Source organism: Phyllobates terribilis, unplaced genomic scaffold, assembly GCF_046119375.1.
Source record: "Phyllobates terribilis strain yellow unplaced genomic scaffold, ASM4611937v1 Scaffold_3__8_contigs__length_932513732, whole genome shotgun sequence".
In the NCBI taxonomy this organism is placed as follows: domain Eukaryota; kingdom Metazoa; phylum Chordata; class Amphibia; order Anura; family Dendrobatidae; genus Phyllobates; species Phyllobates terribilis.
Genome location: NW_027362763.1, coordinates 698,203,143 through 698,214,075, shown reverse-complemented (window position 1 = coordinate 698,214,075; position 10,933 = coordinate 698,203,143).

The window sequence follows — 10,933 nt, the reverse complement described above, 5'->3', positions numbered from 1 at the left end:
ACGTCAGACTTCTCCTCTCCTACAACAAATGAGGAATCCATAAAACTTATAGTTTAATTCCTGGAATTTATTTGCTGCTGACCAGTAAGTAGAAAGTTCTTCTCCCTTGGGCCCCACTAGTGATTCAGGATTACTCGTCAGTAAATTCCGTGCTCTCGGAACATAACAACCGCGGTTATATCCCGGCTCCCAGAGCAGCTTTACTACACCCATGAAACACTGTAATCTTTAAATTCCCTCACTGTTAACATCTGTTGAAGCGTTATTGGTCCCTGCATAGCCAAGCTGCTCCGAAATTACATTTAACAAAGTAGTTAACACCAACGGGATCATTCCGGGAGCAACCATGTTTAAAAATGTTTTATCTACGGCAAATGCCTGTAGAAGAGCGAACGCCGCGCCGTAATGTTCTCTCCTTTTCCGTCTAATTTCAACTTCCGTCTCTTTAAACAGCTTAGCGTCACATTTATCTGATGTTCAAAGACAAATCTGCATCTCACGATACATTTCGGTGTCACCATTTGGTTTCATTTGCAGCCAAATGTTTGTTTTAGCCGTTGACTAGTCGGTGCCAAATCTCGGAATCTTTCATTGAAGAAATATAAATGGCCTCTTGTGTCATCACCGTTAACAAAATCAACTGCATCAATATTAAAGGCGTTTTTTTTCTCTTTGGAGACAATTTATTATTACTTAAATGCATTTATTTGGAGCTAAAAATCATTTTTGCAATTGGATTCCATTAAAAAATATTACACTATTAATGTTCTATAAATCTGTGCTATAATCACTATTGCTGGCTGCAGAATGAGTTAACTGAGAATCCATGAGTGAGCCCACTATGAAAATCTAATGGGGAGTTTGTAACTATTTTTGCTGTCTTTTTCTGAGCTGCTCTCAGCAGATGTATGACAACAGATATTAACCCCTTCACGGCCTAGGGATTTTCCATTTTCATTTTTTGATCCCCTTCTTCCCAGAGCCATAACTTTTTTATTTTAATGTCAATATGGCCGTGTAAGGGCTTGTTTTTTGTGGGACAAATTGTACTTTTGAACGACACCATTGACTTCACCGTATTGTGTACTGGAAAACGGGAAAAAAATCCAAGTGCAGTGAAATTGCAAAAAAAAATGCAATTCCACAATTGTTTTTTTTCTATCAGGTTCACTATATGCTAAAACTGACCTGCTGTTATGATTCTCCAGGTCATTACGAGTTTCGTAGACACCATGTATAGGTTCTTTTTTATTTAAGTGGTGAAAACAAAATCCAAAGTTTGTAAACAAAAAAAATAAATAAAATGTTGGCATTTTCCGAGACCCGCAGTGTCTCCATTTTTCGTGATCTAACGCTTGGTGAAAGCTTATTTTTTGTCTGCCGAGCTGACATTTTTATTGATACCATTTTGGGGTAGATACAATGTTTTGATCGCTCGTTATTGCATTTTATTGCAAGGTTGTGGTGACCAAAAAAATGTAATTCTGGTGTTTTGCTTTTTTTCTTGTTACACCGTTTACTGATCTGATTAATTATTTTTATATATTGATAGATCGGGCGATTCTGAATGAGGCGATGCCAAATATGTGTATTTTTTATTGTTTTATTTTGAATTTTTTTATATATTTTTAAAAACTTATTTTTCTACTTGCTTCAATAGTTTCCTTAGGAGACTTGAAGCTGCGATCTTCTGACTGCTTGTGCTATACATAGCAGGGCTTCAGCCTTGCTATGTGTAGCAGAAATCATCATCCCCTATGAACGCCTTCTGCAGACCCCCGCTTGTCATGCCAAGCCATCGGTGCCCTGCGATCATGTGACAGGGGCGTTGAAGGGCGTGGTTTATGACGCGCCCCTGGTGCGATCATGTTAAATGCCGCAGTCAGAGATTGACAGCTGCTGGTGGATCGCGATTCCACCCGCAGCTGTTAGAGGCATATGACAGCTGTACAGATCAGCTGTCATGTGCAGGGAAAGACGCGAGCTCAGCGCTGGAGCCCGCACCAAAGAGAGGGAGGCGACGTATGACGTACCTATACGTCATAGGTTGTGAAGTGGTTAGGGTTGAATGTGCAGAAAAAACAAAGAGCAAGTAAAAGCCAAAAGGTGCAAACTTTTTAATGAGACCATATTGCAAAAATAATATTTATCCCCAAATACATGAATTTAAGTTAAAAAAAAATCCCCAAAGGTGGACAGCCCTTTTAAGTCAGGAAATTTGTTTAGACCAGCCACATGTTGATTCATAGGGCGAAGCAGCTGGCGAAATTCCTCATACAATGAAATTTTTCTTCCAAACATATTATTATAGCTGACAGTTATTATAAGCCGCCTTCTTTGCCTTCAAGATTTATTTTGATATATATATCATTTCGCTGAAGATGGCCAGTGATGAATGGTGTTAATAAATCACTATTAGACAGCTTTATATATCTAAAAAAATCCCATCAAGTTTTTTTGATATTTTGAAGAGTAAACACAAATATTCAGAGAATTCCAACCCTAAGAAACGTCTCTCGGAAGATACTTATTCTCTTTAGTGCAGATCGCACTGGTTGGGAGTCATTAGGGAGAAGTTTTAGAGTAGGCCTTACTTCAGCATAGGCAACTAGATAGGCTGCAGCCCATTACTGGTCTCTGAATCTGACTATCCCGTATAGTTTCTCTTACATTGGACTGTAGGAAAATCCACACAGAAAAGTGCAAATTTTTTTCCTCCAACGCAGTAGATTGAGCGAGCACTAAAATGCTCGGGTGCTCGTTGCTCGGGTTGACCAAATCGTAATGCTCGGGTGCTCGACCCGAGTAACGAGCCCAATGTAAGTCAATGGGAAACTTGAGCATTTATCCGGCGCCCCCTCTCCCCCTTGGAGAAAAAATTGGTCAAATCGATGGGAACAGTGCTCAAATTACATGGGAACAGCATGGGCAAGACTCCTGGAAGCATCTCTGACTCCCAGGTCACTGCTGGGAACAATGTTGCCAGAGTATTACGCCACTTTTACGGACTGACAATAAAACATACAAAAACAAAGCAAAAATGGATTTTCCTGGAAAAAATGATCTAAACATTCTTTCCAGGGTAATGACTTATATACGAGTATGTATATGGCAAAATAAATAACCTATAACAAAAATGCTCCTCCACACCTTGGGCTTTGTTCACACATAGTGTTTATGATGCGTTTTTGCACTTTTGCATTTCTTTCAACTGTGAAAAATACATTCACCAGTAAATGTAATTTTAACATTTTACTACCTTATCTGGCCATGTGGTGTGTGATACATGATCAGACACATCCAGAATGAACACTCATTTCCAGCTGATAATACCATCTAGCACCTGTCCCTATTTTAAAAGCAGCTAACAACGTTACCAATAGGGAATAGATTTTTTTTTTCAGCATGGAGTATAATACAATAATCCCTGTAGGACGCTATCCCTACTGCGATAGGTCACCTGTACACGAATCTCAGATAAGAGAGGTAATATTGTACAATAAAAATAGATTTTAACCGGCCTCAAAAAGTTTTTTTTTGGATGTGGCAGCAACAAACTGTGAAGGGACGCAAGCAACCCTGCCTGCTTTCATGAATCTGTGAGTAAAGATCACAGTTAAAAAATATGAATCAGTCAACGAATGCATGGAAAATATCAGTCGAGTAATGCACTGTGGAGGAGATGTATTCGACGACAATGAACAACACTCATCTCCAGCTGATGATACCTTGCACCTGTCCCTATTATAAATGCAGCTAACAGCGGTATCAATAGGGAATAGAATAGATTTTTATTTTTTTTGCAGCAGCAGCAGTACGCAGTATAAGGCAATTGTAATGGGTCTGGGAGGTGGAACCTCTGAGCAACTATACAAAGGGGCAGTCCTTGTAAGGAAGCGGGTGGTTCCCAGGGAAGGCAGGCAGTCACGGCTAGTGATGGGGACAGTCTCTGGGTAAGAGGGCAGGAGGTCACGGCAAGTGACGGGGACAGTCTCTGGGTAAGAGGGCAGGAGGTCACGGCAAGTGACGGGGACAGTCTCTTGACAGGCGGGTGGTCACAGCAAGTGACGGCTGAGCCTCCAGGTAGGCTAGCAGGCAGGTAGCAGGTGGACGCTCCCAGGTGAGCGGGCGAGAGTCTCTGGACAGGCAGGTGGTCACAGCAAGTGACGGCTGAGCCTCCAGGTAGGCTAGCAGGCAGGTAGCAGGTGGACGCTCCCAGGTGAGCGAGCGAGAGTCTCTGGACAGGCAGGTGGTCACAGCAAGTGACGGCTGAGCCTCCAAGTAGGCTAGCAGGCAGGTAGCGGGTAGGCGCTCCCATGTGAGCGGGTAAGAGTCTCTGGACAGGCAGGTGGTCACAGCACGTGACGGCAGAGCCTCCTGGTAGGCTAGCAGGCAGGTAGCAGGTGAGCGCTCCCAGGTGAGCGGGCAGACAGGTCCATAGACAGACTGGCAGGGCTGGTAGGCAGACTGTCGGACCGCAGGAATGTCAGCAGAAAGACAAGTATCAGGCAGGTATCAAGCAGGAAACTGGCATGTAACTGGCAGGTAACTGGCAGGTATCTGGTAACGGGACCTGAGGGCTGAAGCAGAGTGATAGGCTATGCAACAACATTGCTCGGGCACCTCCATTTTGGAGGAGGTGCCTTATATATGGAGAGATCCTCCGGCCATTGGCCGGGGACTCCTTAGGACGGCGCGCGCGGCCCCTTTAAGAGAGGGGGAGTGCGCGCGCGCCCTAAGCACAGTGGCCGGGAAGGGGCGCGTGCTGCCAGCAGAGCGGGAGGAAGATGCCGGGCACGGAGCGGAGAGGTGGGGGGAACAGCGTCCCTGCCTAGCAGGAGGCAGGGACGCCAAAGCTACAGCAATAATACCTGGCTGGATAGGTGTAATACGCTATCCATACTGCGATAGCTCACCCGTAAATGAATTTCAGATAAGAGAGGTAATATTGTAGAATAGAATCAATTTGAATTGGCCTTCCCATTATTAAGTAGTGGGTCTCCTATACTGTTATTGCGTATGCAGTAAGTGCAAGGGCTACCAAAAATTAGGACGCACTCCAATACCACTTTGAATAGACGTAGTGAAGGGCCTCAGTACATTTTTTTTTACCTTCTTAAGGAGTGGGTCTCCTATAGTGTTTTGCTTTTGGAAAAATAAATTTGCCTGCAGCAATATGGCCCCCGCGCTTGCGCAGTATCATTTCTTGGTTGCCGAGAGAGATGCTACTGCGCATGCACAGCGCCATATTGCTGCACCAAATTTTTTTCCAAAAGCAAAATGGAACCCACGCGTGTGCAGTAGCATCTCTTGGCAAACGAGAGATGCTACTGCGCATTCACTGGCCGCCACGGCCATTTTGGGGAATGAAAATTTCGCTTTGTGACACAAATTACACTGTCAGTATGTAAAATAGTAGGCAGGTCACTGAAAGCACAGTGACCTGTCACAAGGCACAGATAGGAATCATGAATACATAATGAGAGCACCAGAGCACATGCATATCATTATGTCAGAAATGAAAGTAAAGATTTTAAAAGAACCGCTGGATGGATTTCATCAACAAAGGTATCATTTTACTCAGTATAACGGCGCCCACCTGACAGTGTATGTGGTTTACTAAGAACAATGCCCCTGACAGGCACGCTTTTACTATTTTTTTTATTAATTTTTTGTTACTTTTATTTTCTAATTTTCCATGTCTCTATGCTGAAATCTTATAGTTTTCATTATTATGAGGCCACTGAGCATCTTTTAAGCTGACAATTCCTGTTCTGTAAAAATCACCTCTTAGCAGTCATCTCATTATCATCACGTATCATCACCTCATCATTGATAACACAATCACCTCTATATTGATAACATTCATAATAGGTGACATCACAGCTCACCTCCTCCTGCTCCTGTACCATGACTGATAACATCTCTATATACAGTAGATAACACAGGATCCACCATTCACAATAGGTGATGTTACAGCTCACCTCCTCCTCCTCCTCCTGTACGACTGATAACACCTCTATATACAGTAGATAATGCAGGATCCACCATTCAAAATAGATATCACAGCTCACCTCCTCCTCTTGTACAATGATAACACCTCTATATACAGTAGATAACGGAGGATACACTATTCTCTATAGGCAATGTCACAGCTCACCTCCTCCCCCTCCTGTATAATGACTGATAACACCTCTATATACAGTAGATAACACAGGATCCACCATTCACAATAGGTGATGTTACAGCTCACCTCCTCCTCCTCCTCCTGTACGACTGATAACACCTCTATATACAGTAGATAATGCAGGATCCACCATTCAAAATAGATATCACAGCTCACCTCCTCCTCTTGTACAATGATAACACCTCTATATACAGTAGATAACGGAGGATACACTATTCTCTATAGGCAATGTCACAGCTCACCTCCTCCCCCTCCTGTATAATGACTGATAACACCTCTATATACAGTAGATAACACAGAATCCACCATTCACAATAGATGATGTCACAGCTCACCTCCTCCTCCTCCTGTACAATGACTGATATCTACTGTATATAGAGGTGTTAACACATGACCCACCATTCACAATAGGTGATGTAGATGATGTTACAGCTCACTCATAATCAGTGCTGGTTGTCACTCCGAATGGTTCTTGTGGTGCACGTGGAGACAATGCAGATCAAACCAAGTGCAATCCCGGCACTCACATGTGACAATAATTGAAAAAAGCCCAGGAGGGGCTGAAACGTCTGATGACTTGTATGTTGAGACAACAATAAAGGGCTAATTATTTCAAATATGAGTGCCGGGATCGTACTTGGTTTGAACTAAATAATAAGTGACCTGCACAAGAAACAGAGGAAGCTGGGGAAGGGGTGGAGAACGAGAAGAAGACCCTACCCCCGCACCTTGTATCGAAGCACACAAGACGTCATTTTCTGAAAAACTTCATAAGGTGAGTATTCAGCAGCCAGTCAGCGGATCCCTTCACATCAGGTATCATATTAATCAGGATCACAACACCATTATAGCCATGCCATGTAGTCTATAGGGCTAAATCCTGCTGACAGCTTCGCTTTAAGTTTCCTCTTGTACAGTTATAGTGTGTACAGTGAGGTCGCCTTGCTGTGACCGGTGGGCTCACACAATTTGATCAAAATGTATGCTGAGAACCTCACATTTAAAGTATTGCAAATACAGCAGTAATGCCAAACAAAATACAAAATATATTACTTCTGCATATAAGATTTTCTTTTGGCAATATCACCATACAGGCTAGGATCGGACCTGTTGGAGTGGTGATATGCCTTGCTCTTGTGTTTACAAGATGAGTGATATGTTATGAAATCAAATTTGCTAACAGACCCGCGAACCCAGCTTCTAATGGTGCTTTACTGGAGGTAGGGCTTTAATCTCAAAAATTCTTTGGACTCCACAAGTCCCATTGCCCATACTCCTGTAATTACCCATAAACATACTCATGTACGCACATTCCCCATCAGGTAGTGAAAGCGTAATTTTCCTTCTATGAGTGCGGCATTATTTATTATGTGCCTGTTGGAAGTAAAAGGCTCTTACATTTTAATGAGCACTAAATAGGCGCGAAGAAATATTGTTCATTAGCTGTAATCTGTGGAGCTGCTTGAGTGAACTTCCTTCAGAGGCTTCTTTAAGCGATTCACTCACGTAAAGCAGTTTGTATGGTAATTAAGGGACGGCATTTTCTGTCAACATCTGTGCTGCTATTAATACTTCTGAAGGTGTATGCAGCTCCCTATGCCGAGGGAGCAGGCACAGGACGGGGCTCTGGGTATGCGGGGTTTATTTAGAGTGTCACTCTTGTCATTTGCAGGATATTTTTCTATGTTACCTGGCTCTGAAACGCGCTGTGTTATCACAGTGACATCTCTTCATTAATCATTTTACTGGCTGTGGCCAGGTAGGTAGATCATGCTGGTTAGCAGATGTGAGCAGACTGCTGTCTTGGCAGAGTAACCCACCTTGCCCCATGCCACATCAGATCTGCCTTGTCATGGAACGGGCCCCAACTCCCTACTTGAAGGGCACAGGGATATTGTAGAACTAATTAAAGGACCACTTATGTGCAAGCTAAAGATGATGAAAGAAAATAATATCTATCCATAAGTCCAATTGCAAAAAAAAAAAAAAAAAGTTTGTCCGCTGTGCAAAATGTAAAGAAAACAAGAATGCAATGCGTATTTTATTCACAGCACAACATAGGACACTGATCAGACTTTGAACATTGGACATTTTTCCATTTCATTTGAAAAAAATTAACTCATTTACAAATTCATGGCAGCAACACATCGCAAAAAAGTTGGGAAAAGGTTAAAAAAAAAAAAGGCTGGAACAGTAAATGGAACTAATGAAAAACAGAGGGAGGGTCAATTTTTCAGCTAAGTCACATGAATGTATAAAAAGAGCATGTAGAGAGGCAGAGTCTCTCAGAAGTAAAGATGGTCGGAGGTTCACCAATCTGTGAAAAACGGCGGTTAAAAATTGTGGAGCAAGTTCAGAGAAGTGTTCCTCAATGTAAAATTGCAAAGACTTAGAATATCTCACGATCTACAGGACATGATATCATCAAAAGATTCATAGATTCTGAAGAAATCCATGTGCAACAGAGACAAGGCCAACTTTCAATATTGGATGCTTGGGATCTACAGGCCATTAGGAGGCACTGAATTAATAACAGGCATGATTCAGTCATGCAAATCACTGCACAGGCACAGGAATACTTCCAGAAATTATTGTTGGTGAACACAGCTCATTCATAATGGACTGAGACAAAATGGAAAACTGTCCTGTAGTCAGATGAATCAAAGTTATATTCTTGTACATAGGACCAGTATTATAGTAGTTATATTCTTGTACATAGGAGCAGTATTATAGTAGTTATATTCTTGTACATAGGAGGGAGTATTATAGTAGTTATATTCTTGTACATAGGGGGCAGTATTATAGTAGTTATATTCTTGTACATAGGGGGCAGTATTATAGTAGTTATATTCTTGTACATAGGAGGGAGTATTATAGTAGTTATATTCTTGTACATAGGAGCAGTATCATAGTAGTTATATTCTTGTACATAGAGGGCAGTATTATAGTAGTTATATTCTTGTACATAGGAAGCAGTATTATAGTAGTTATATTCTTATACATAGGAGCAGTATTATAGTAGTTATATTCTTGTACATGGGGCAGTATTATAGTAGTTATATTCTTGTACATAGGAGCAGTATTATAGTAGTTGTATTCTTGTACATAGGGGCAGTATTATAGTAGTTATATTCTTGTACATAGGAGCAGTATCATAGTAGTTATATTCGTGTACATAGGAGCAGTATTATAGTAGTTATATTCTTGTGCATAGGGGACAGTATTATAGTAGTTATATTCTTGTACATAGGAGCAGTATTATAGTAGTTATATTCTTGTACATAGGAGCAGTATTATAGTAGTTATATTTTTGCACATAGCAGCAGTATTATAGTAGTTATATTCTTCCACATAGGGGGCAGTATTATAGTAGTTGTATTCTTGTACATAGGAGCAGTATTATAGCAGTTATATTCTTGTACATAAGAGCAGTATTATAGTAGTTATATTCTTCTACATAGCGGCAGTATTATAGTAGTTATATTCTTGTACATAAGAGCGGTATTATAGTAGTTATATTCTTGTACATAGGGGCAGTATTATAGTAGTTGTATTCTTGTACATAGGGGACAATATTATAGTAGTTATATTCTTGTACATAGGGGCAGTATTATAGTAGTTATATTCTTGTACATAGGAGCAGTATTATAGTAGTTATATTCTTGTGCATAGGGGGCAGTATTATAGTAGTTATATTCTTGTACATAGGAGCAGTATTATAGTAGTAATATTCTTGTACATAGGAGCAGTATTATAGTAGTTATATTCTGGTACATAGGAGCAGTATTATAGTAGTTATATTCTTCTACATAGGGGGCAGTATTATAGTAGTTGCATTCTTGTACATAGGGGCAGTATTATAGTAGTTATATTCTTGTAAATAGGAGCAGTATTATAGTAGTTATATTCTTGTACATAGGAGCAGTATTATAGTAGTTATATTCTTGTGCATAGGAGCAGTATTATAGTAGTTATATTCTGGTACATAGGAGCAGTATTATAGTAGTTATATTCTTCTACATAGGGGGCAGTATTATAGTAGTTGCATTCTTGTACATAGGGGCAGTATTATAGTAGTTATATTCTTGTAAATAGGAGCAGTATTATAGTAGTTATATTCTTGTACATAGGGGCAGTATTATAGTAGTTATATTCTTGTACATGGGGCAGTATTATAGTAGTTATATTCTTGTGCATAGGAGCAGTATTATAATAGTTATATTCTTGTACATAGGGGCAGTATTATAGTAGTTATATTCTTGTACATAGGGGGCAGTATTATAGTAGTTATATTCTTGTACATAGGAGCAGTATTATAGTAGTTATAGTCTTGTACATAAGAGCAGTATTAGAGTAGTTATATTCTTGTACATAGGGGGCAGTATTATAGTAGTTATATTTTTGTACATAGGACCAGTATTATAGTAGTTATATTCTTGTACATAGGAGCAGTATTATAGTAGTTATAGTCTTGTACATAAGAGCAGTATTAGAGTAGTTATATTCTTGTACATAGGGGACAGTAATATAGTAGTTATATTCTTGTACATAGGGGCAGTATTATAGTAGTTATATTCTTGTACATAGGAGCAGTATTATAGTAGTTATAGTCTTGTACATAAGAGCAGTATTATAGTAGTTATATTCTTGTACATAGGAGCAGTATTATAGTAGTTATAGTCTTGTACATAAGAGCAGTATTAGAGTAGTTATATTCTTGTACATAGGGGACAGTATTATAGTAGT